Genomic DNA, 27892 nt, shown 5'->3' on the forward strand with positions numbered 1-27892 from the left:
ATTACCGTCTACAAACTAGCAAGTTGCAACCGACTTTTAACAAGTATAAATATACTCCCTCATATAGTCATATATTCTTTTTTTGAGAAAATCATATAGTCATATATAGGGGTGCTAATCGAGCTTTTATCGAGCCGAGCTTTAACTAAGCGTTGACCGAGCCGAACTCGAACTGTTCACGAACAACCTTGATTTATCCTTATTCCTTGTTTAGTTGTCTTTTTTATTGTTCATTATTAAATTTTTTATTTTACAACGAGTTTATTTTTGTAATAATAAAAATACTAACTTATTATTGTGTAATATCAACTGATCATATATTTATATTTATATAAATGATTTTTCTTATATGGAAAAAAATAATCGAAGTTTTTCGCGGACTTTTCGAACCGAGCTTGGCATAACTCAGATTGACTCGTTAAGGTCTCGAGCTGAACTGAAACCCAAGCCGAGCCACCACGAATCGAGCTTTGATCGAGCTTTGACCGAATCAAGCTCGAATAGTTCACAAATAGCTCAGTCTCATTATCACCCTTAGTCATATATTCTCATTAGAGATTATAATACTCCACATTTATTTCCCAAAAATAACAATAAAAAAAAATTAAAAAAATAAAGTAAAAAATAACCCATCATATTCAACAGCTCAACTTCTCAAGACCTCAACTCCTCAACCCCGGTTTCTTCTCTAAACCCGCAAAATGGTGAATTACTTTTGGCTCCAAAATTTTTTCATTATGAATCAGCAGTTACTCCACTTTTTAGTTGTTGATCTCATTATACAACACACTCATCACCTTAAAATCATCATATCCATCAATCGGTTACTCACTTCCTTTCTTTCTACTCAGGTGAGAGTTAATTGCGAGTATAAAGTTTCTGTTTTGTAATTAATTAGTTGTTTTGCTCTCTACTCACACTTCTTCTGTTGTTTTAATGATTGCCTAGTTGGGTTTGATGCCGGCAAAGTTGTCTTTGTTTTCTGAATTTCAATTGTAAGTTACCATTGCCCTTTTTATCTCCCAAGTGAATTTAATCTTTTTAACTGCTTTATTTGATGTTGTATCTGATATTTAGATATAAATATCTTCTGGGTTGTCTTAATTCTGTCGTATTTTTTGTAATTTTTTTTATTTTTAAATATTCTTAGTTATGTTTCTGGGCTAGCTTTATGATTGATATATTACTAAAAATTATCTAACTTCTAGTTGTTGCTTGCGGTGATTATGCATTTGTTAAGGAGTGGGTATATATAATTTTGACAGGAAATACTTTTGAGTCTTTCACTTGTTTTAATATTGAAAGGAATGCAAATGTAATTGCTCACTTGCTTGATAAAGTCTTGCCTCGGGAAGGGGATGAACAATTGTTCTTGAATGATTTTCCACCAAGAGTGCTGGCTTTGGTGGAGCTAGATATGATGTAATTGTTTCTTCATTAATAAATCTCCCTGCTCCCGTTTTCTTTCAAAAAAAAAAGGAGTAGGTATATATATGTAATTGCAATTAGTTGATGATACAAATAATTGTGGTCGTTTTTTCTGTTTGGAAAGATTTTGGATTTGGGTTTCAATCAGTTTATACAGAATACTCCGTATATTAGTTCTTGTTATCAATTTAAAATAGGAGTTACAGAGTTAGGGTGTGCTGAATGGTAGGCGATTTGTTATTAGTAAATGGGGTATATCAAATTTGATATGAAAAAACTAGCTAGATAATTAAATTTAAAGCGAAAATTTAATGGAGAGTTTGCTTTATGAGTGCTTATATATAGCTGTTGTTCGGTTGTGTAATTCTTACTATATATATATATATATATATATATATATATATATATATATATATATATATATATATATATATATATATATGATCCTTTTTTCCCTTCTGTACAATTGGATTCATTTTCGAAATTAATTAGCTCCAAGTATGACAAAGAAAAAATCCACTAAGCTTGGAGCTATAAAAGGTTTAGGTGATGAGCATCAAACTCATGAACCAAGAATATCAGAATATGAGAGGCTGAGAATGGAAACGATTAAAAAAAATTTGACAAGAATGGAAGAATTAGGTTTGAAGGAACAAGCTAAGTCACTGATGGCGTAAATTAAAAATAATAGAGAAAATCAAAGTAAGAATAAAAAGAAGAAGGTTTTGGGAGACGATGAGCTCTATAGGCATAACCAAGATATGGAGCATGAGCTTGATTCCACCGATGAAGGGTTACCCATTCCACAGTCTAACAGTAAAGACAAGTCCAATTCTATTCAATGGAAGGTAGTTGTTTCTATGCTGTACATTTATAATTAAGCATGTCTCTGTTCTTTACACATGTAATTCTGTATGCATCAAAGTGTGTTGTGCAGCTATATATATGTGGGTTTTAAATTGAGAATAGAACACTATTATCTCATGCAAGTATATATGCAACAAAATTTTCTGATTTGCCATCAACATGAACACGTATTGATTGAAAATTTGTCCAATTCTCTACAAATTTAAAAAGTAGTAAGAAAAATGTCTTGGTGTGTTGTTGTTGCTTTATAATGTTGTTGTTGCATATTGCTTTGCGGCTGTTGAAACTTTAATTCTACTGATCTATTATCATGAGTTGTTGCCCCCCTGCCTTGCTGTATGTACACTTGTTCTGCAATCTACTGCCAAATACTTCACTATAACTTTGAACCCAAATTCTACTCTACTTTGTAAGTAGTTAAACTACAAGTTTCAATTTAGATTGGATGATTCATGATTGAGCTGTACTATAATGTATGTTTTTAATTGTGATGTTCTGGTTTTGATTGCATTCATTAGTGATTACCTTAATCCCAAATAAAATTAGATGGTTTGTCGTGTCATTTGCAAAAGTGTGAAATTGCGTAAGCATTGTGCTAATAGCCTACTCTTTGTCTTTCTTGATGCACATATACATTTTCTGTGAGACTCTACAGCCGCACACTCTCAAACTCAATCAATTGAAAGCACATACAAAACAAGAAAAATTAAGCAAGAACAAAGATTCGACAGCCAATGGATTGAAATATATTGATAGTTTAGTAACTTTAGGTTACTACTGTCCAAAGTATCTTTAGGATACAAAGCTCCAATACAACATGTGAAGAACTCACTACCTCCCTGACTATTCTCACGCTCATAAGAGTAAGAACACAAGTAAAGAAACAGATAAACAGGAAATTAGGATGAAAGGTTGATGATTGATTGATTGAAAATAAGGGTAGCTTGAGCCTACCAATCTCCAAAGTATCTTCAGGATACTACTCTCTCTTACAATTGTCTAATCTCATGACCTTTTCTACGACTAAACGTTCTTATATATACAACTTATGGCTACACTGCCACTTAATTATATTTGTCTCTTCTATTGCCTTTTTACTACTCTTCTCCACTACTCGGTGTTGGTGTTGCCCTCTCCCCTCTCTTTCAGAATTTGTAGACAGTCCTTAGCCACTTTTGTCCACATGTGAAGGAGGTTAATGAATGTTGTTGTTGTTAGCTGCCTTGCCTTCCCCTTTCTCTGATAGTACAACCTGATTGGTGGCTTAGGCTTAAGTAATGTGCTGCTATATGGATCCATTACACAACAGTCTTCTCATAGAATTCTTAACAATGCAAAAACATTCTTATATATACAAGCTTTTGTCCAATACAAAAGAGGCCGCCTTAATTCATTTTATCTTATCTCCATCTACTCTGATATACTACTCCAAGTTTGCTGCTTCACTAGTGAATGTTGTTCCCCCTTCCTGCAGACTCCCCTCTTCCCCTATCCTTTGTCCTTCAGCAATTAATTAATTTTGTTCCCTTGTGCTGCCGTGGTTTTCCACTTCTCTGATATTGCAATACAGGTTTGGGCTTGAGGTTTGGTGGCTCGTCAGTTTGGTGATATTTTCCTTATATGCTCATATATCTAAAGATCAGCTCAAATTTGACCTCTTAAGTCAATATGGTGTCTGAAACACTAAAGAACACAATTTTCAAGGCTACTTGAAGCACATGCTTAGTTGGACATTAATTTTTAATTGCTTATAAATACCCTTATGAATGTGTGGTCTATGATCAATTAATTGCTTATAAATTTAACAAGAGTTATGAAGTGTAAAACTTTTTTTGTTTAATGTTTGTACATACATATATTTGAGTATTGTATGTCTTTCTTTTTTCCATGTTTGTTCCCAATTTCATATTTGTAAAATAAAGGCTCTGACTCGAAAAGCAGTGATGACGAAACATCGGCGGAATGTTTATTTGGCTTCTTCACATGGTGGCTCATCTACCCCTAATCATACATCACATCAGCATTATTTAACCACAAGAGAACCAGTTGAAATGGTCGGATCAGAAACTGAAAACTTAAATAATGCCAAGAATGATAAAGAAAATGGCAAGCTATCGTTTGTTTTTGTAATTAAATTTTTTTACCTACATGCTTGATAAGCCAATTTTTTAACATTTGAATTTCTTTGCTCATGTTAGCTGAAAAGGATAAGCCTAGAAGAGGACCCACTATGTGCTACAAAGTCCATGGACGCAGCGAAGAAGAACGCTTGGAAATTACCTTGAATGAGCATGGACAACTTGTTGGTCCGGATGACAGTACATGCAATGAGTTCATTAGATTCTTAGGAACAATAACTCAAAAAGCAAATATCCTACCACTGACTGTCAAGAATTTGCCCATACTAAGGAACGAGAAGAAAGAAGAATTTTGGGATTATGTCTTGGTGAGTTACTTATTCAATTAAATAAATATGGTAGAAATGTTTTGTAATTGCTTAACTTATCCTATATGGTTTCCGCTATCATGTCAGAGTGTCATGTTAAACTTTCTTGATTGGCATATGTTTGTAAAAAAAATTGAACCCCAACTGTCATTATTGTTGTCGATCTGACCTGGTGTTCTGCTTGGTTGCCTGCTACTTTTTAAGATCAGTGACTTGTTTTGTAAGTGCTAGAATAGGTTCCAGACTTTCAGTGAGTTATTTTCTTATATTCTTGATTTGTGATTAAGATTAATTAATTGGCAATGAGTTGTTTAATAGTGCCAATATGATCACTTTGGTATAACTTTTTTTTGTATTGTTGTAGAAACATTTTATTGTCCCAATTGAGGAAAAAAAATGGGTTTTGCAAACCATTGGTGCTGCTTGGAGAAGGTACAAATGTTATTTAAAAAGAGTACACTTTCATAAATATGACAATGATAAAACAAGGATGATCAAATGACCAAAACTAATCCCAAAAAATAGGTTCCAAGACTTGTTAAAGATTTGGAATGATCAAATATGAGGTATTACATTTATACAAGTCTCTTGTATTTCCATGCCTTTATAGCAAATGTATATTTCTTGTCTTAAGAAAAATGTTATCCATTAGTTCACCGTCTTAATCTGTCAGGAACGATGTATGCAAAATAAAGCAAATCGGTTAGTTGGAAAGGAAAAGAACATTATGCATACTTCAGGACCAAAGAGTTTTGCTAGGGTTCGATCGATATAAGTGGGTGAGTTTATTTGTTTGTTTACATTTCTCATCACTTTTATTATTGGTTTTATTTTTGTATTAAAATGCTTGACACTCATTACTCTTGTATAGAAAAAGGATAATAAAACAATAGATAATCCTAGTTTAGCTCAAATGTTCATAGCAACACGCAAGGAGAAGCTAACAAAGCGAAAGCCTAGTGACCTAAGGGACAAATTGATGGTAAGATTCATTCTCATTTCATGTTAATTTTTTTGCATTTAATTTTGTCAATATTAATTTTTGTCCTTTATCTTTTAAAATATAGACTGAACTTGAGAAATTAGATTCAGAGGAGGAGGTTAAAAGTGTGATTTCAACTATTATTGGTTCTGATAACAAGAAAAAGTCTCGATTAAATTTTCATGGAAGAGGTGTTTCATCAAATTCAACAACAAAATCCACAAATGACTTTTGATTTAAGTATGCTTGGCTCTTTATTTCTTGATAATCAATCTGAGAAGGATGGTGGTAGTACAACAAAAATTCTTCGACTTCAATCTTCGGCTTCTACATCCAAGGTTAAAACCTCTTGATTTCTATATACGCAAAGTATAGATAGAAAAGTGGCCAAGGCTTTCATTTTTTCTCTCCCTTTTTATTTTTATTTTTTTGTGTATTTGAGCGATACTAAGTTGAAATATATATCTATTTTTTATAGGGAGATGAACAAGAAGAAGATGAAGAAGGCTGCGAGTAAGAAGAAGAAGAATATGACTTTATGGCTCAATTTGAAGTTGCATTAACCTTTTATTATTTCTTCTATTTTTTAGTTAGACTAATATTATGGCCTACAACATTCTATTAAACAATAGATTATTTAGATAGATTTGATGTTGAAAACAAGTTGATATTGTTTTGGTTGTACTGTTTTACCAATTAATTTAATAAGTTTGGGATTCTGTAGTCAAATGCTTATTACATGTATTAATGTTCAACATTTTTCTTATATAACAAATTCAAAATGGTACGACACATTCTCACTCCTTTAATATAATATAGTAATATATTGCAATAGAAAAAAAATAGCCGATTCATTGTAGTCATTTAATTTATATATATTAGTTTTCTAAATGTTGTCTTTAAAATATTTGGCAACACTTTTGTATTATTACTAGCAAATACAACATGTGAAAATATTGTTTTATATTATGATAAAAGGTAATAATTTTGAATTGTCTCCTAAGGTTGGCAACAATTTTCATTTGTTACCTTTGTAAAAATGTTGCCTTAGGTATTATTTTACCTTGACTTTTAAAATTGTTGCCTTTGTACGAAAATGCGTTGCCTTATGAATAGACAACATGGGCATAAACTACGCCTCATATGTGTTGCCTTAGATACAAGGCAACACTTTTTTAATATTATGGAATGGTTTTTCATTGTTACCTTTGCTTCATTTTATTGTAGTGTGCGCTTTCTGACTAACATGCAATCAATAGGTTAAACACTAAACCTGTTTATCTATGTTAGTTGAATATTATGAACAAACAAAACTATTATTGGCGATCACTTGGATTATAATCATATTAACCCTAAACAAGATTATTAATTATCTTATTAAGCGTGATTACAAGTACAAATTCCCTTTAAACATGCATAAAAAGTGTGATTAGGCAATAAAAATAAACAATAAGCATTAAGCAACATAACAATAATCATCAAAATAATTACAAAAATTATAATAATCATAATTATGTTAAAGCATAATATTATTAGCAAGATCCTAGGCATGATACTAACAAGATTAATAACAAACCCTAGCATGTCACTAAACATCAAAGATAAAATATTTAGCCCTAACATGATAATAACATGAATATTAGGAAGAACATAAGAAGCATCGCAGGAATCACAATTATCATATTTGATATTAGAAATTATAGTTATTATCCTAAACATGATACCAGGAAGATCAAAACACCCTAACATGACACTAGGAATCATAATTATAACCTAGACATGATTTCTATATCATAATATCAATAAAAACAATTAAAGTATTTACTTGGATGTCTCGTACATCTTTCTTTCACGTCTAGAGCAAAGGCAACTTCGAACAATGCTAGGTGTGTCAAGATCTTCTGAATGCGGAATTTTGTATGCAAAAGGCTAGATTAGAAAAGAGAGAGAGAGAGAAATCAAGAGATTCTTGATGAGAGTCACTAGTGGAAAAATTGTCATTGGTAACGGGTTATTTGTAACGGGCAAAGCTATGCCCGTTACAATAAACATATTCGTAATGGTCAAAATAACAGTCCGTTACAAATGTATATTATTCGTAACGGGCACTATATTGCTCGTTACGGAAACTATGTTATTTGTAACGGGCAACATACTGCCCGTTACGAATACTATTTATTTGTAACGGACAAGATATTGCACGTTACAAATGTCTTGGTCCAGACCGTCCAGTTATGAGAAAAGCTCATTCTTATAATTAGGGTTTTATTATCTCTCCTCTAGTCCTTAGCCGTCATCCTGCCCTCTTTCCTCTCTCCTCTCTCATCTCTCATTTCATGCATTCACTCAATCTTTCTCTTCTCCTCAAGTCCTAACTCAATATCCTCCATTTTTATATTTATATGAACAACGGAACAAGCTCAGGATTCTGAACATCAAAATCCGGCGATCATCCGTCGAATCTCTACAAAGTAGTGGATTTTGGGGGCATTTTCAAATTTTTCCAGAAATTCAACTCAATTTCTCACTCGCTAGGTAATTAATCCTTGTTTCATGACTTTAATTGCTTAATTCTTTTGATTATTTTTTTTTTGGGTAAATTTTTCAATTGAGAAAATTTGCAAAGTTGAATTGGTTTATGGTGTAATTTGGAAGAGAAACGGATGACATTATGAGAAATTGATAGATGAATGTTGCTATTTCAGGATAGTTTATCGTTAATCTTTCTAATTTTGAGTTAAATGGGTGAATTAGAGAGAGGGAAACGTATTATTTGTTTTTTAGGGCTATTGTTATTTCTTAATTTGATTGTTTGTACTTGAATGTTTGAAAAATACTTTGAATTTGTGTCTTTCCTTGGCGGCGGTGGCTGTAACTAGGTTTTTAATTGGTTCAGTATTATGGTTTGCTAGAATTTTGTGTTTATTGTTTATGTTTGATGTTCTTATTTCCGTTATATGTTTGTTTAGTGAGGACTTAATTATTTAGTGATAAGGTTGCCTATATCTAGTTCAATTTAGATGTTTCAAATGCATGTGGATGTTAGAGACTATATACTTATATCTTGTGTGCCCAGTTTGCTTTGATTTATGATTGTAGTATGGTACTTTGGCATCTACATCGTTTTGATTTTTTGAATATTAAAAGGGTGTCTATATTGAGGATTGAAGTGATGCTGAAATGTCGCATCTTTAGATTTCACCTTCTGAGTAGTCTACTATACTGTACATTAGAAGGTTTTAAGATTACTTGTAATTCAGACAATCTATTTTTATTTTAGATAATTTGTTTGTTTCTACTTTCTAAGTCTTTGTCCCATCTTTTGTTTTTAAGCCAAAGTGCAGTGCGATATGTTTTGTGAATGAATAAATATGAGAGAAATATTAAAAAACTCTGTTTCGTGAATTATATAGTAGCCAATTCTAACATGATTCTGTGTCACATTGGGTATGATATAACTATGTAAGCAAATTGCTATCTTTTATCATTTGTCTTTTAAGGTGGATGTAAGAAATTTGCAATTCACGATTGTGATGATTGTGGAGTTTAAAAATTTTAAGCATTAATTTAGACCGTTAATGTGATGGTTGTATTTTGTAGATGGGGTCCACTTCTTGAGCAAGCCACCTACAATAATCGGTAGCGTCTTTATCTCTCTAAACAGGCAATATCATCCTGATGATTTATCTTTTCATTTAATTTTGTTGTTAAGTTCTATCATCTTTTTACTAAATGATGATCCTCCCTATCTTTATTTTCAGAGTGATGGGAGTGTTCCTAATACACTTTTTATTGCAAACGTTGAAGTTTTTAAGCCTAGAGTTGCTGCTGCAGAGCATATATCTCAAGTAAAATCATCTTTTCATGCTAACTTCTTTGTCAGAAATTTTCTTCTACTAGTACTAGTAGTTTAGAATGCTTAGCCTCTAAACTTTCTTTTCTGTTTTGATCTTGTTATCTCAGTTTAATGAAGAGGCTTGCTTTCCGTTCGTAAAGAAGTTCAAAACCATCATACATCTTGGGGAGGTATGCTTATTTTTCAGTTTCCAAGGGGTTAATTAATAATCATGTAATGAGCTTGCTTGTTGAGCACTTTCAAACTAGTTTCATATAGTGTTATTATCTAGGTTAATTTTTTTTTCGCTGCTCTTTTTTACATTTCAGGTTATCGATGTTCTTCACCTGGGTCGCACTAATGTTTCCAAAGTTTGATCTTCTTTTCTCGATTGTTTATCCCCTTTGAATTTGAGAAAGTTGCCGAGTTTCCTTTCACTTACAAGAAGAATCCGCGTTTAGGATGGGGTATGATTTATTTATGGCATTTTATTGCGTTTGTTTATTTTTATTTTTTGGTTCAGATCTATAGTCCTTAATAATCTTGTATGATTCACAATTTTCTGCATGCTATGATGATTATGATAATTTTTTCTTTGATTTTTAGTAATTCCTTGGATTTTGTCTGACATTTCTTGAATTGTTTCTTCAATTTATCCGCTTATTGTTTCAATAAATGTTATTATTTTTTTTGCTCCTGGATTTTTGGTTATTTTTGTTAGGAATCTGGTGGGTTTTGTATCTGAGTATTTTTTTTCTGGGTTAATTATGAATTGGTTAATTATGAATTGGTTACTAGAAAACATGGATCAATGTTCTTGATTAAATCATTGAGCTAATGTGAATGTGTTCGATATTCAGGTATATGTTTATAATAATGATAACTTGTTATAATAAATTGCAATTGCGTTATTTAGAATTTAACAAATGTTCTATTTATGGTCTTGTTGCTTTCACATGGGTCACTTTAGTGTTTCGGGTTTGGTTAATGATATGAATAAGTGAGGAAAAGTTGATATATCGATGATTTTGTTGTCTTGCATTATGAAATAATATGCTGTTTTTAAGTAATATAATTGCATTGATAAAGATATTAATGTGGTCATCGTCACAGATAATGATGTATAATGTTACATTGATAAAGATATTTATGTGGTCATCATCGCAGATAAAATAAATTAATTACATTGATAAAGATATTTATGTGGTCATCGTCGCAGATAATGATGTATAATGTTATGGTTTAGAAATTAGGTAGAAAAGGCTGTGTTTTATACTATGTTCTGTTTAGAACTTTTATTTAATGTTCCGCTGTCTGTGCACCATCTAATTGGGAATATGGTATGATTTAAATGCAGATGCTAAGAGGTTGATCGGAAGGAGATTTAGTGATGCATCAGTTCAGGCTGACATGAAGTTGTGGCCATTTAAGGTTACACCCGGATCAGGGGAGAAGCCCATGATTTTTGTAAGCTACAAGGGCGAGGACAAGCAGTTTGCTGCTCAGGAAATATCCTCCATGGTCCTTACCAAGATGAAGGAGATTTCCGAGGCTTACCTTGGTTCAACTGTGAAGAATGCTGTTGTTACTGTCCCAGCCTACTTCAATGACTCTAAGCGTCAATCAACCAAGGGAGGTATGCTTACGGTCTTGACAAGAATGCCACCAGTGTCGGTGAGAATAATGTGCTCAACTTTAATCTTGGAGGTGGTACTTTTGATGTGTCTCTTATTTCATAATATATAAGCGGTACAATATTATTGTCTAATTTTATAGTTCATTTCTTGCATCGATCTTTTGATAAATCTATTTTGTTACTTAGTAGCTGATGGTCTATGTTCATGCTAAGAATGAGTTTAACGTTAAAAGTTTATCTGCAATGCATTCCGGAATAGTTGTTGCTCTGTCTTCGCCATCCTAAATTTGGTAATATTAAGAAATATAGTTTAGTGCAATCCTATCTTGTGTTATTGAAACAAGACTCTATGATCATTACATTTTAGAGCTGACTTTATCTTATTATAATCATTATTTCTTCTAGAAGCTGCTGTGATTATGTGTGATTTCTTTTTCATTGTACCATTGTTGTTGTTGGTGATATACCATGATTGTTAAGCCTTTTTCACAGTAAGGCTTGTTATTTTTTGTATGCTCCATGCTCCTCTTGCTATTATCTTGGGGATTCTCTGCTTCTTTAACTTTTGAAGTATGTTTTTCAACACAATACAGTAATTTTATTGGTTTATCAGTTGGGGTTTTGGGGTCACTTTGATGGAAATGTGGGATTATGTATTTCAAGATAATATGGGTTTGTGTAAATATTATCTAACCTTTTTTTTAATGTGATAATATTATCTAATTCAATTTTTGGATATTTTTTTGTGTATCTTTTCTACTATCATGCGGGGTTGGTTCGGTCGAACCATGGGTTTGTTCGACCACACCTCTTCAATTTACAAAACTTCGAAAGTTTCTGACTCTTTTGGCATTTTTTTGCATTTCGATCGAACTCCTATGTGGTTTGCACGAACCCGATTGATTTGCTACTTACTCTGACTTGGGCGCTTGATTGAAGGGTTGAGTAATTGCGGTGGACTGCTTGGCTAAGGTTGCGGGATGTGCGGTGTGCTTGTGGATGTAAATTGGTGCGCATGTGCTGAGGTTTAGGCTGGTGGAGATGCGGCGCTGCTCTTTTGGTGGTGAGAGGTAAAGCGGTGGAGATGGTGGCAGGCGTGGAAGCACAACAACTGCTGCGCGCTGCTGCTATAGTAGTTACTCTAGTGGTGATTGTTGTTGTTGGGGTGCGTGGATTAGTTTGGTGGTGTAGTGAAGGTTGTAGTTGGAGCTGGTGGTTGCGTGAGGTTGCAATTGATGGGTTTGGTGTTATGGTGTGCGTGAGGTGATGAGTGGCTGAAGTTATTGTGCATTTGTGCTGTTCGTGGATGGAGAATGGAGCAGGGGAAGTTTGGTGTTTCGGTGTGGTGGAGGTTAAGAAAGATTAGAGGGGGAGAGAGTGGTGTAGGATAAGGGGCAGCAACATGAGCAGCATGTACGTGGAGCGAGGGGCATTGCACATTTGACTCGAACCTCGGACCTCCGAACACGATCCTACAAAACCAAATATACACAAGGGAGAATCGGGAAAAATATAAAATAAAATAAAATAAGTAAAATGGAAATAAATAAAATAAAATAGAAAATAAGAGAAATAAAATTAAACAAAAACTATACAAGAAAATAAAGTAAAAAAAAAATAACAAAAGAAACATAAAGCTAATTAAAACTATTAAAGTAACAAAGAAAAGGAACGAAATAAAATAAATCGAAAGCAAATAAAATACGAAAATAAACTAGAAACCAATTAAATAAAGAAATTAAATTAAAACATACTAAAACTAAGAAATAAACTAGAAACTTTATTAAAAAGAAAACCAGAGAATAAAAGGGAAAATAAGGGAAATTAAACACGAAAATAACTCTAAAACTACTCCCTAAGAGTGACATAAATGTCACTCATCAAATTCCCCAAAGCTAAACCTTTGCTCGTCCTCGAGGAAAGCTAAGGAAAAAGAGAAAAAGTTGGAATTATTGAAAGCAAAAGAAACAAAATAGAAACAAAGAGAAAGAATGTACACTAACACACAGCCGTAGGAATCATGGATGCATTTAGCATATGCATCAAGCCCTTTAAACCCCCATGTCGCCAAAGAGGGCGAGTAAGATCTTGCAAGGGTTTCCTAAGAGGTTTAACCCACAACTCTCGACAAAAACCAAGGCAAGGCAACAAATGGAAAAAGAGAAGAAACATGAAAAGAGAAAACAAACACAAGCTCATGTATGGACAAAAGAAAGGGACAAGTACTAATGAATGCAAACCTTTCTAAATGGATTAATGTATGCACGTTCCAAGATGTCAATAATTTATTGAAACATAACACATGCTAAGCATAGAGAACTACTTAGGACTCAATCCACCCTAGCCCCAACCAATCGGGCCACGTTCTTTCCACTAGCTTCAAATCAACCCTTAAGCTAGCTTCTCAAGATTCCACGAAGGAACCGGAAAAAGATAAAGAAATGAAAAACTTTGAGAAGGTAATTGAAGGAGTTATGTCTTTGATAAGTGCAATTACTAGATATATCAAGGATCACTATTATGGAGATTATAAGTTCGGTCTTTTGGGTCGTCATTGTTTGTTGCTAGACATGACAAATGATCTTTGGGCTAGTTAAATAGTCCAAAGCCAAATGGAATGGATCCTATGAGGTCACACACAAGGGTATTAGGTTAAGCAAGTTAGAGGCCCATTAATGGGCCTCATGAGCATTTAACTAATCATGAAATAGATTGGGTTAACATAGTTAGATTGTAATTAGGTTTTGGGCTTTTGACATGGGCTCTTATTTAGAGATGAGATCTATAAATAAGATCCAAGCCTAGGGTTGCAAGTAAGAAGTCATAATTCACACACATAGTGAATTTTGACAGCAAGGCAACCAATCCCAAAACCCTAATTCCCTCTATAATTCATGGCTCCCTCTCCTTCCCTTTGGACTCACGACCTGCCACCCTTGGTGGCGCGTGTGGTGCTTCGTGGTGGTTCATGGTGGTTCGTTGCTCGCTCTTCTCCGTTTAATGTTGATTGAAGCGTTCAATTACGACTAACTAGCATTAGTGGAGGTCTTAATCCGTGCCCGTGGACCAAATAGAGGAATCACGCTTGGGGTTCTTTATCTCCCATTGTTCTTGCTCGATCGCACGTGGAATCACGCTTCAAAGGTACAATTATATGTTCTTTATGTGTTATGCATTAGATCTTGGGATTAGAAATCGTATGAATTTGATTCATGTTTTTCCGCTGCGTAGTACCTATAAACTCCTACAGTGGTATCAGTTAGCCTATTGCATTTATGCATATTAACTATAATTCTTTGATAGTTGTAGACGCCTAAAAATGTCTCCCTAAAACCAAACCCGATGATGAACAACCTTTCACTGTCACTATTGCTCGGGTTCAGTATTTAATCCCGAGAGTGCTTAAAAAATCGTATATAATTAAATTCAATAGTCCATGGATCAGTCTTGATGTTTAGTCAAAGCATATTTTTAATTTCAGCCTAAACCCTTTTTATTTTATTGATTTATTATTTATTTTGGCCCAAACCTTTTATTTATTTTATTTACTTATTTTCTTTTTTTAGCCCAAATAATAATAATAAATCAGAAATGGCCCAAAATTATCAATCGACACTTAAAATGCTGAACGAAATTAGGGTTAAAAATGAATTTAGACGGAAAAACGGACCACAGACTCCCGCGTCACGGGAGCTGTCTACCGTGTCACGGGAACCTGTCCCGTCAGACGGTGGGAATCCACGTGACACGGGACACATGTTGTGACACGGGAGTTTTCGTGTCCTTTCGGCGTAGACTCTTAACACGTTTTCTCCCCCGTTTACTAAATATTTCCCGCGTCACACAACAAGTACATCGTGTCACGAGAATGTTTCCCGTCTGACGGTGGGGTTTCCTGTGTCACGGTATACTTTGCTGTGTCGCGGAATAGTTTTTTAAGGTTTTTATCTTTTTAGGGTTCTGTGTGTTCCCTCAGCACATTATTTCTATAAATACCCGCTCATTTATGATGTACGGGGCATCAATTAATTCTCTATTTTCTCTCTTCTGTGTTCTAGCCTAAACACTAGCCTACCCTTCTTCTTTCATAATTCCTTCTTCAAGCACTTCAAGGAGTCCATACTTTACTAGTGATTCTGTCCTTAAGCTAAGGCGTGAAAGGTAGAACTGTTTGAGGGTTTGGCCCCAAATCAATTCTATTTAACTTAATTTAATTTAATTATTGTTTTATCATTATTTCCTTTAAGTTACTAACTCGTTTATTATTTTATAGTTGCAACCAAACAGAATCAAAGTAAGATTTATATTCCTTTTATTTCTATTATTTTTCTAACGATTTTATATTGTTGGAATTATTCTTAAATTGCTTCCAATATTAATGTTTGTTCTATTGTTATTATGATCACTATATTGAATGTTTAAAAGGTATATGTTATTGAAAAAATCACGCGTAATAAGATAATTTGGACAACCGGTTTAGGTTCCTTTTTAATCTTGTTATTAATTCAAGTGATCACTGATATTTTAGAATTATATGTTGTATTAATATTCAACCAATTTAGCATAATAATAGTTTGGAGAAAATTGAATTATTGTTTGTATGTCTTTGAGATTGCAGGAATCACTTTTCATCATAAGAATCGAGTAGAGGCCAATACGGGCGAATGTGATTCCATGACTCACTTCTTACCATCACCCTCGATCCTCCTTCCGTGGTTCCGAACCATATGGAGTTAGTAATCTCATGGATTATGAATGGGGTGTAACCTTCACGGGTCAATCGTTGTTTTCTATCGTTGTCCCTTAATCGTGGTTGCCTTTTATGATCCGTGAACGGTTTACAAGTTCCTTTAAAACTTGTTGGCGGCTCCCTACTTTCCTTGTCCCTAATCGTATACGTCAATTCCCACTTCCTAAGAGTGCCAAGCATATTCACACATGCTTTAACGTAGGTGCACTTCGAGCGACGCCTACAATAGTCCACAATTTTAATTCAATTAGGAGGGAGAATAATTTAATTATGGGTCAATTATTATATTAAATGTGATTTACCTTTTGGAATTGATTAAATGTCATTTAATAATGCTCAAAATAGCCATGAAGAGATCCGAATTTTTCCCCTAATCACTCGAAAATTTTGAACCCCCCACCCTATTTTTTTCGAAAATTTCAAAACCCTAAACCCTAATTTGTAAAATTTTGTGTTTTGGTTTTTTTTTTTAATTCGTTTACCATGTAATCAAAGAATTTAATCTAATTGATTTCATGATAAATTATGAATTTTTCATGATCAAATTATTTAATTTAAGTATTAAATTAAATTAGGGATTAATTTCATGAAGAACCCTAATTTCAAGATTGAATGTGATTTAATTTTTGAACTAATTGGACCACATTAACATTAATTTAATTTTACAAAATATGTTTTGTTTTATTTAAATAAAAAAAAGGGTTTCTAGCAGCGGCAACTGCGGCTGGGTGGCGCAGCCACGGCGGCTGCCGTTGCAGGTGGTCCGGAGGGAGGGGCAGGGTGGGCTAGGAGGACGGGTCAGCAACGGCAACAACAGCAGCACCGTGCAAGGGTTGCGCGGCACTGCTGCTGCTGATGTGCATTGCTGCAGTGTAGCGTACACCTTACGGTGTACGACCACCTTGGCTGGCTTCGGCTGGCCACACCACAGTGGCTGGTGCATGATTTTCAAAAAAAAAAAAAAAATTATTTTAAAAATATTTCAAGATAAATATGATTTATTTTGGATGAGATAAAATATTTTGAAAATATGATCTTTTATTTTGAAAGATAAATTCAGTTTTATTTGGATAAAATCTTTTATTTTAGGATAAAATCAAATCTTTCAAAAGTTGTTATATTTGATATTATCCATATTTAAAGTTGTTATTTTGATAATTATCCATAATTAAAGTGGTTAATTTTGGATAAGATTGATTAGGATATTTAGAGCATATTCCAAAAAGATAATGATTGATTTAAATAATGTGATTATCCCATAATTTATAGTTGGATATAATTGATTTAAAATTTTGTGATTGGCTAGTAATTAGGATAGAATTTCCTAACATCGTTAGGATAATATGGAGGATAAATATGATTTATCTTTTAAGATTAAAATAAGATTTGATTCTATCTCATGACTAATTTAGAATATATGATATTTTATTGATGGTCATGAATAATATATGATATTATCTAATTGCGTTAATTAAAATATGAGATATTTAGATGCCATAATTCCTTAATTGTGAACATTCGATGATGTAGTTTAGGAAAGCATGATGAGTAATTTATTATGTGGCAATTTTATAATATATGATGTTGTTTATTGCTGTATAATGACTAGTATGGCCCAGTAGATTACTAAATACGATCTGCGCATCGTGATGTATTATTGTAATCTTAGTATAGTCTACGAACCGATAAAGTATTTTTGTAATTTTTTTCTTTTTATTTAAGTAGTACATAGAATAGAGTAAAATTACAGGTTGTAGTTAATCCAAGAAGCCCATGAAGTGAAGGCCCAAAGGAGCAAGGTGGATGAGATCCATGATGATTCAAGTTGGAGCATTTACTTTATTAGTTTTCTTAGGATTAGGGGCCATGCTATGTCTTGTTTATGCATTTCAGTTTATTATGCATGTTAGATTTTATTGATATTTTGTGATGATGTGCTAGAGTTCACTATTTAATCACAACATAATAAATCTAGGTACCCGTAATATTGAAGTTGCTTTTCCAATAAAAAACCTGATGAAACCTTCGATATTTATGATAGGGCATGCCTCAGTTGGGTGTCATATTATATCTTAGGGGAGTGGGGGTAAATCACGTTTTACAATTTTAATTGGTTATGCTCAACAAGGTTACCTAAAGAGTTTAGAACCTTCAAGCTAAAGGTAATAAGTAAACATGTGATGGGTAATTATTCAACCAAGAATTACAAAGAGTTGTAATCAGCAAAGAGTTTACTCACCTTGAAAATGCAATACTTGATGGTAGGGCCTTATTGCGGTCAATTATTGCACAAATAAAGGATCTTGGAATCATTTTATTCAATAGGGATCAAATTAAAATTGAATAAATGCTTTAAAGTTACCAATATTTAATTCGCTTGTGGTACTTTAAATTATATTAAACATAATTGAATTTTGCGTTTACTTATAAGTAACATGTCGTTCTAATTTTATTATTATATATAATCTCCTCGATTGAAAATAAAGTTGAGAAAAATTCTCAAAAGGTTAAAAGGTAATCCAAAACCTATACTCCTATTTTGCTAAGATGGTTCTAAAAGGCAAGTTTTAGAAACCCATGTCACATGTCTAAGGTTGGTTTTATTCAAAATATTTGAGTAAAATACCAACACATCTTCATTTTATAAAGTGTTTCAAGGGATATAATGAGATGAGAGGTACAAATCCTCTAAAATACAATTATAGAAGTCCAATAAAGTCTCTTATTTTCAATATGATTGAATATAAGAAAATGATTGGAAATCGCTATGATAAAAGGTTGATCAAATGACGCTATTCTTCATCCACTTTATATAAAAGTTAAATAGTTGATTAAACTCTATTATAGATAATGATTGAATAGACTTAGCAAAATCATGAAAAGTGCTTAAAGTAGTTAAGCAAAGCATCATTTTGAACCTAAGAGAAGTGTTCTAAGTGTCTCAAATGGGAAAGGTTTAGGAATATATGAGGATTGCATTAAGAAGTTATAGGCCAAGAAATGCAAATAAGTTGCTACTTCTCAAGCCTAGAACTACTTACATGCTAAAAGTTGTTATGAACGACAAATGTTTCAAATTAAATGGACCAATTCCAATTGATTAGAAACTACCTCATAACAGTTGGAAGGTAAAAGAATGGAAATGTTCCAATTTAAAATTATATTAAAGAAATTGATTTAGCACATTGCTACTTATTGGACATATGATGTGTTGTTTAGTTCTCTCTCATTGAGAATGAGGTTGAACTAAATGAAGAAGTATGGCTAAAGGAGAAATAAATCTACAATTTTAGAAGCAAATGTTGCTACTTCACAAGTAAAATCTACGAGTCTGGAAGCAAAGGTTGCAACTTTACAAGTAGAACCTATATTTCACCTTACCAAGTAATTGACTATAAATAAATAAATTTTATTCATTCCTGCCATTATCAAAACACCATTCAATGTTAGTAATGACTAAGCATCAAAGATTCACAAACGTGGAATAAATGTTATTATGTGCTTCATTGAGTCATAACGTGTTTTGAGATTGCTAAATAGGTTCAAAGTTCTATATGATAGAAATAATTAAACCATTTATATATATGAATTGTCTCAAAAATGTCAAATAATTCAAACAAAAATGAACATTGCATGCAGAAGATCCAAAGGGATGGATTTTCAACGTCATTAGATTATGAATCCATTGATATATGTAATTATCATTCTAATTTGAAATTTTGAGTGAGTCACCTGACAGGGTAAGGTCGTATCCCCTAATCAAAAATAATTACCTAATTCACTAACTAAAGTAGATAGGGAAGTAGGGTCGATCTCCACAGGGAAACAAGTCTTTTTACTCCTAATTAAATATTATAATCTAAATTATTTAAGTAACCAATATTAAAAGTTGAATATGAAACTAAACTAAAGAGAGTAAGAAAAAGGAGAAAATAATATATAAAAGGATCTAGGGCATAGGTTCACCAATAAATAATATTCCGGGGTAAAATAGGGTAATCAATCATTGACATTGCATAAATAACATGATTAACAGGCTCTCGCAATTTATTAACCAACATAGATCTAACAGGCTCTCGTAATTTACTAGATCTAAGTCCTTATCGAAAATAGCCTTTAATATCAAATTAACATCTGCTCGATTCATCAATTTAATATTGCTATACTTTTACAAGCCGCAATTGTAAAACATTAAAACAATCCAATAAGAAATCATCATGCAATACCAACAATCAATAATAGTCAGTCATCAATGCATTAATTAATCAGATTGTAAAGGGCTCTCGCTACTTATTACAACCACATAATTAATTTATCGGTATTAAATCTCGTCTCTCGAATATGGACTTAACCATTTATAAATTAACCTGCCTATTGAAACTAGACCTAAACATCAATTCTCATCTCTCGAATCTTGAATCAATATTGTCAAACTCATGCATAAAAGATAGGCCTAATCTAGTCACAGAGCATTAAATCAATCAATAGGAAATTAATCTAGCATTGATAATTAACAACAATAAATTACCCCTTCATATTATTTATTAGATCCCCATAAACCCTAGAAATTAAACTACTCACACATAATTAAATATAAACTAAGCAAAGCAATAAAATAAATCATGATCAAAGGAATAAAATAAATAACTAAGATTAAGGGAAGAGAAATCGTCACCAAAATAAATCTGGAATTAATCAAAGAAATAAGAACAAAGGTTTAGAGAGAGATTAAGGGAGAGAAAACTAAGTAGAGAGAGAAAGTCTAAGAGAAAAGATTAAGAGAAGAAGAAGTCGTAAAATCGTATTACGGAGGAGTATTAATACTCCGTACAAAAATCCTAAACTAAAACAAATTAAAACGACTCTAATTGTCTCCTAAATAAACACGCGCCCGATCGGGCGAGGCACCGCCCGATCGGGCGCGCCTTTTTTCACCTCTAATAGCTAATCTCGCGCCCGGCCGGGCGCGTCACCGGGCGCTTCTCCTGCCCGGCCGGGCGCGCCTCCGGGCGCCAGCCTTTTTGGCCGAGCGGATCGTTTGGGCCAATATTTGGACTTCGATTGGGCTCCAATTCTTCGGGCCAATCTGGGTTTCCTCTTTGGGTCTTGAATACTCGGTCCAAACGCCCCGGTATCACCTCTACCGAGCCCTTAATCACCGGTTCGATGTCTCTAACCGGCCCTGGGCTATAAAATCTGGTCATGCTTCTCAGTGCTCGTGATTGCTCCAAAATATCTCGGGAAAATACTCCAAAAGCATAAATCCCTGCAAAAGTCAACCAAATCTACGAAAACACTAGAAAACACCAATTAGTAATAAAAGTGGCTCTAAAGAGGCAAAAACATTACTAATTATGACCAAGGGACGGGGGTAAAATACTATATAAAATGGATACATCATCACCATTTAGAGAAATGATGATGAGAACTCAAGGTTGAATACATATCGATGTAAGAGAACCACAGGTTCAAAGGTTAGAGACGGACAATGAAACTTCATTTGTGATATGATCACATGTGCTTAGTTGGAGCATAAGAGTGAAAATTTTGAAAAGCTCAAAATGTTCAGTATGAAGTTCAGTATCAACTTGACAAGATAATGATTACATTACAATATGATTGTAATTGTGAAAATTTAAGTTAAGACATATACTTGGCAACACATTCAAAATATTGCGATATGATCGTAATAATGAAAATTTAAGCCAAGACCTTGATGAACATCCAAGAGTTGTGAAATCGTTTTACAACAAACTCCGAAAGAAAACCTTATGAAGTGTTTATGAAGGGAGCCATCAATCTATATAAGATATATTTTGATAATGGATGAAAATTACCTATCTTCCAACCATTGTTCAAGGATATACTTTTAAGATAAGATAAAAAACTAAACAAAGAAACATAGGTCAAATCAAAATGTAGCAAAGGTTTCATATGTGATATGGATAAGAAAATTTCTTATTAAGTCTTTCTATAAAGCAAGGAATAAATGTTGTATTAAATCGTTTAATGCACGATCAATTCCTATACAGAGCACGGGGTACTACTACACAAATCATACTTAGCACAAAATGTTTGTTGCTCAAGTAGGTGCCCTTATGGAAATTGTTCCAAAAGGTTAAGTGGGAGTAGTATAAATCTCAAAAGAGTTCGAGAAAAGCAACAAAAAAAAAACATGGCTCAAACCATGGTTGGTTCACTTTATGCTAAACATGCCTCCTCAAAAGGCAAGTGGGAGTATAAGAATCTCGAAAAGTTTGAGAGCCTTGAAAGAGTTCAAGAAAAGTGATTTCAAAAATCTTGAAGAAATTTGAGAAGTAATCGAATCAAAGCAACAATATGAGCATGATTCACCTTATGTTACAAATGACAACGCGTGGTCTCATTAAGTTAATGGGAATAATAACCATGTGTCGAAGGTAGTACATTCCAAGTGCAAATCCTCTATTGTCATTTCTCATTGAAAGCTAAACAAAGTTGTTGTATGAGTTTTAATTGTTGCATAAAAACCCGCAATGATGACTAGCATATGTAAAACTTAGCCAAAGAAATATGATTTCATATTGACTAAGAGTTCTAAAATATTTATTTTGGAACAGGATGATTATGCAAGTAATAAAGATGATTTGACAAGTTATAATTCTAGGTGGTTCTAAAACCAGAAAATCTGAAATAGATTCTAAGTCTGTAAGCAAGTGTATGACACTTGAATAATTTGCCTAATTGAGTAAGACTCATTGTAAGAAAAATAGACAAGAAAGGAAAAAAATTTCTAACTAAAGCAAAGACTTGTTAATGGATTTAACAAATTCGTAGTATGACTATGATTACGATGAGACCTTTACATTAGTCACGTTGTAAAGATCTATTAAAGATATTTTAGTGATTTCTACCTTATAAGATTTGGTAGATGGATTTCAAAACACTTTCTTGAAAATGTTCATGAAAGAACATATGTATACAATATAATCAAAATGATTTTGAAAACCAATAATCATAGGGATGCATAAGATATCCTTAATGGATTGATGTTAGCATCAGGGAGTTAATATACTTAATTTTGTGAGTTAATCAAATCGTTTGATGTTCTCGTAAAATGGAGCTAGAAAAGGTCTTGTGTGTACAAGATGTTTAGTGAGAGCTATGAAGTCTTCTTGGTATAGTATAAAGAGAAAATTATTCATTGCTTGAAGAGTCAAGTGGTGGGTAGTGCATTTTGTATGAGAAACCTTGAAGAGGATGATGAGTACATTTGGGACTCAAGATCTATAGTGATAGGTCTCGAAGGTTGTTTGAGTTTGGTTAAGAAGCTTATATTGATAAGATTCTTATAAGGTTCAATATTATATTGAAAGGAGTTTCAATCCCATGTAACATGGCACATTGCTTATGATTCAATACTTAGAGAAATGTTGATGAAATTAAGGTTTTGAGTGATGATCCTAATGTAGTATGCAAAGGATGGATCATGCATGTCATGGACTATACTCTTCTATTTGATTCACGTGTTTTTAAAACAAGTGATGATAGATTTCAATCGAAATCCAATATGAGTTTGGAATACAAATTAGAAATTACTAAGTTCCTTGTAAAAGGGCGAAGGAAAATTCTTAATGTATGGAGAAGAATATGATTATAAAATTTAGAAATAACAAAATTCATGTTTATGAGAATGTCTTATGAACTCTACTTACTAAACCCCTTCCATTTCCAAAGCATGAGAAACATGCTAATGAAATAGGATTGAGGCAAATGATGTAATTAGAAGTTGTATTTGTATTTGGAGAAAAACAAGTTACATATGTAATACATTTATTTCCTGAATTATGTTTATAATTGAAACAAAGTTTCAATCTTATTTAATCGTGGTTTTAAGATTAAATAAAATGTCCAAAATAATTATGAATTGATGGGCTCATCAAGTTGATGACCTGTTGAATGAAACCCCACAGGTGAACTAATTTCATACATTATTTAAGTTCCTAGTCCGGAATCATTAAACTGGACATGAATGATTTCTAATAATGGACTAACATGTTAAGATTGATTGGATAGCGTAGTTTCATGGGCTATAGGAGTGTAATGATGCTCGGTCAATTACATGTATATGCATGAATGATGCATGATCGAACTATAGACCTACTTTGAAGTTCAAGTATAGATCTTCCGGATATATTAGTGGATTCCTTTGACATGAGTGGAGCACTGATTCCATTCAATGGATGATTTGACTGTGGTACATTCAAACGTCTGCCCGTAACTGGAGATTATAAAGGATGATTCCCGGTTACTTCAAAAGTTGAGAGGGAGCTTTGGTTGCCACAAGATTGGATAGATTCTACCTATTTAATTAGGAATGTGTCTTGTTTTGGCCCCTTGAAGAGGGAGAATTCAGAAAATGCATGGATGTGCTCAAATGGATTACATAGTAACCATTTGTTTTGTAATTCTCACTCAGTTTTTAAGAAAAGATTTGTAGAATAATATGATCACGACATGAGATGCAATCATATTATCAAATTGACACACATTGACTTAAGGAATTTGAATATTGCGCACTTGTCTCAGACAAGTGGGAGATTGGAGTTATTTCTTCGATGATTGCAATTACTAGATATATCAAGGATCACTATTATGGAGATAATAAGTTCGGTCTTTTAGGGTCATCATTGTTTGTTGCTAGATATGACAAATGATCTTTGGGGTAGTTAAATAGTCCAAAGCCCAATGGAATGGATCCTATGAGGTCACGCACAAGGGTATTGGGTTAAGCAAGTTAGAGGCCTATTAATGGGCCTCATGAGCATTTAACTAATCATGAAATGGATTGGGTTAGCATAGTTAGATTGTAATTAGGTTTTGGGCTTTTGACATGGGCTCTTATTTAGAGATGAGATCTATAAATAAGATTCATGCCTAGGATTGCAAGTAAGAAGTCATAATTCACAAACACACTGAATTTTGACAGCAAGGCAACCAAACCCAAAACCCTAATCCCCTCTATTATTCATGGCTCCCTCTCCTTCCCTTTGGAATCATGACCGGCCACCCTTGGTGGCGCGTGTGGTGCTTCGTGGTGGTTCATGGTGGTTCGTTGCTCGCTCTTCTCCGTTTAAGGTTGATTGAAGCATTCAATCACGATTAACTGGCATTAGTGGAGGTCTTAATCTGTGCTCGTGGACCAAGTAGATAGAGGAATCACGCTTGGGGTTCTTTATCTCCCATTGTTCTTGCTCGATCGCACGTGGAATCACGCTTCAAAAGTACAATTATATGTTCTTTATGTGTTATGCATTAGATCTTGGGATTAGGTACTGTATGAATATGATTCATGTTTTTCCGCTGCGTAGTACCTGTAAACTCCTACAGTAATCCCGACGTCTCAATTGTGCATTCTCTTTCATAGGTTTGAAGTCTATCTCCCTCCACCGTTCTTTTGACCTAACCCACTAGAGTCCAAGGGTCTTTTTATTGGTAGTAACGTAAGGCTAAGGGTTAATGTAACACCCTAGAAATTCCATTCCTTTAAATACCCATTCTGCTCTTCTAAAAGTACGATTTAGGAATATCTAAGACATTACCGTGATGTATCCATTTTATATAGTATTTTACCCCCGTCCCTTGGTCATAATTAGTAATGTTTTTGGCTCTTTAGAGCCACTTTTATTACTAATTGGTGTTTTCTAGTGTTTTCGTAGATTTGGTTGCCTTTTGCAGGGATTTATGCTTTTGGAGTATTTTCCCGAGATATTTTGGAGCAATCACGAGCACTGAGAAGCATGACCAGATTTTATAGCCCAGGGCCGGTTAGAGACATCGAACCGGTGATTAAGGGCTCGGTAGAGGTGATACCGGGGCGTTTGGACCGAGTATTCAAGACCCAAAGAGGAAACCCAGATTGGCCCGAAGAATTGGAGCCCGATCGAAGTCCAAATATTGGCCCAAATGATCCGCCCGGCCAAAAAGGCTGGCGCCCGGAGGCGCGCCCGGCCGAGCGGGAGGAGCGCCCGGTGACGCGCCCGGCCGGGCGCGAGATTGTTATTAGAGGTGAAAAAAGGCGCGCCCGATCGGGCGGTGCCTCGCCTGATCGGGCGCGTGTATATTTAGGAGACGATTAACGTCGTTTTAATTTGTTATAGTTTAGGATTTTTGTACGGAGTATAAATACTCCTCCGTAATACGATTTTAGGACGACTTCTTCTTCTCTTAATCCTTTCTCTTAGACTTTCTCTCTCTACTTAGTTTTCTCTCTCTTAATCTCTCTCTAAACCTTTGTTCTTATTTCTTTGATTAATTCCAGATTTATTTTGGTGACGATTTCTCTTCCCTTAATCTTAGTTATTTATTTTATTCCTTTTATCATGATTTATTTTATTGCTTTGCTTAGTTTATATTTAATTATGTGTGAGTAGTTTAATTTCTAGGGTTTATGGGGATCTAATAAATAATATGAAGGGGTGAATTATTGTTGTTGATTATCAATGCTAGATTAATTTCCTATTGATTGATTTAATGCTCTGTAACTAGATTAGGTCTATCTTTTATGCATGAGTTTGAAAATATTGATTCAAGAATCGAGAGATGAGAATTAATGTTTAGGTCTAGTTTCAATAGGCAAGTTAATTTATAAATGGTTAAGTTAAGATTCGAGAGATGAGATTTAATACCGGTAATTTAATTGTGTGATTGTAATAAGTAGCGAGAGCCCTTTACAATCTGATTAATTGATGCATTGATGATTGACTATTATTGATTGATGATATTGCATGATGATTTCTTATTGGATTGTTTTAATGTTTTACAATTGCGGCTTGTAAAAGTATAGCAATATTAAATTGATGAATCGAGCAGATGTTAATTTGATATTAAAGGCTATTTTCGATAAGGACTTAGATCTAGTAAATTGCGAGAGCCTGTTAGATCTATGTTGGTTAATAAATTGCGAGAGCCTGTTAATCATGTTATTTATGCAATGTCAATGATTGATTACCCTATTTTACCCCGGAATATTATTTATTGGTGAACCTATGCCCTAGATCCTTTTATATATTATTTTCTCCCTTTTCTTACTCTCTTTAGTTTAGTTTCATATTCAACTTTTAATATTGGTTACTTAAATAATTTAGATTATAATATTTAATTAGGAGTAAAAAGACTTGTTTCCCTGTGGAGATCGACCCTACTTCCCTATTTACTTTAGTTAGTGAATTAGGTAATTATTTTTGATTAGGGGATACGACTTTACCCTGTCAAAATTTGGCGCCGTTGCCGGGAAAACGGTTTTATTTTTATTTCTGATTACTTTTGTAGTCTAGATTATTTCCCTTTTGTCTCAGAGAGCGTTAGTTCTCTGAGACAAATCTCATATTTTCTTCTAGTTTTTGTTTATGCCCAGGTGTTCCAGATCAGGTTACATCCCATTCGATCCTGAGATCGAACGTTCCTTCCATAGACAGAAAAACTTCTTCAAGCAAATCCTGGCAGATTCTGGTGATAATAACAATAATCACCGAGATTCTCCAACTGGTTCTAGCAATTCAGAGGCATCATCCGACACAGAATCAGAGATGGCGGTTCCAAAGAAACTTAGTGATTATTCACAACCAAAGCTTACGGATTTTCCACATCTCACCCCTACTCCGGCTCTTGATGGGGTTCAATTCGAAATCAAACCCCAATTTATAACGATGATATAGAGGAATCAATTCAGTGGAGCCAAGGGTGAAGACCCGAATCTTCACATTGCCGACTATTGTCAATATTGCAACACCATAAGGCAAGCCGAGGTCACTCAAGACCAAATCAGGGAGATTCTCTTTCCCTTTTCTTTAACTGGAAAAGCTAAATTGTGGTTTAATGGTCTAAATAGAACTACGCTTGGTATAACTGACTGGGAAACTCTTGTTTTGAATTTTTATAATAAATATTATCCTGTAGAGAGAACAGCA

At 33.7% G+C, this 27892-nt stretch overlaps 2 long non-coding RNA genes across 2 annotated transcripts; both read left to right on the plus strand.

Moving 5' to 3' along the window:
- Positions 1 to 4711: 4711 nt before the first annotated feature.
- Positions 4712 to 5998, plus strand: LOC145637840 (uncharacterized). The gene is made up of 4 exons (XR_014114505.1): positions 4712 to 4741; positions 5415 to 5520; positions 5613 to 5723; positions 5809 to 5998. It is a non-coding gene; the product is annotated as an uncharacterized LOC145637840 (long non-coding RNA).
- A 2022-nt stretch (positions 5999 to 8020) lies between these two features.
- On the plus strand, positions 8021 to 11326 carry LOC145639014 (uncharacterized). Its single transcript, XR_014114802.1, has 6 exons — positions 8021 to 8258; positions 9324 to 9362; positions 9485 to 9571; positions 9687 to 9749; positions 9888 to 10025; positions 10916 to 11326. It is a non-coding gene; the product is annotated as an uncharacterized LOC145639014 (long non-coding RNA).
- The last annotated feature ends 16566 nt before the right edge of the window (positions 11327 to 27892 follow it).

Source organism: Chenopodium album, chromosome 7, assembly GCF_948465745.1.
Source record: "Chenopodium album chromosome 7, dcCheAlbu1.1, whole genome shotgun sequence".
In the NCBI taxonomy this organism is placed as follows: domain Eukaryota; kingdom Viridiplantae; phylum Streptophyta; class Magnoliopsida; order Caryophyllales; family Amaranthaceae; genus Chenopodium; species Chenopodium album.